Consider the following 556-nt stretch of genomic DNA (forward strand, 5'->3'; position numbering starts at 1 on the left):
GCTGCGGTTGATGTGCCAGAGCAGTTCCGTCGAGGAATGTGAAAGTCAGGAGGCGTACGATGCGTGCGTCTAGAACAGGGTCCAGAGCCGATTGCGCCTCGCAAAGGACTGTTTCGTGACTTCACTTATTAAGGAGCACCTTGTACTCACGTGCACTGCGGCTCTATGAAATACTGAGTCTCTTTTTATAGAATTCTAAAAAAACGATCTTGTCCTTTTGATTGCCAACCCCCTGGTCGAGAACGAGGTGTTTATTCTGGACGCCCGCGTGGTCCCACGGTCGTCCAGCAGCGAACCTCCGAACCTGGGTGAGCCTCCAAGTCGACGACGCGGGAACAACCACGTGCGGCACGGCACGTGGGCGCGCTGCGGGGCGCGACCACTCCCAGCATCAGCAGGGGGGTGGGGGGGGGCACGGAGATAGTCGACACCGCCACAACCGCCGCACTTCCAAACACGCCCCCCCCTCCCCCCCCCGCCGCGTGGACGAGTTGGGTTGTCCCGGTGACGCGTGGCCCGGGGCTGGGCCGGCTGGGACGTGGTCGCAGTGCGCATG

This window comes from Lethenteron reissneri, chromosome 17 (genome assembly GCF_015708825.2).
Source record: "Lethenteron reissneri isolate LAM-NWPU_2019-01 chromosome 17, ASM1570882v1, whole genome shotgun sequence".
Taxonomy (NCBI): Eukaryota; Metazoa; Chordata; class Hyperoartia; order Petromyzontiformes; family Petromyzontidae; genus Lethenteron; species Lethenteron reissneri.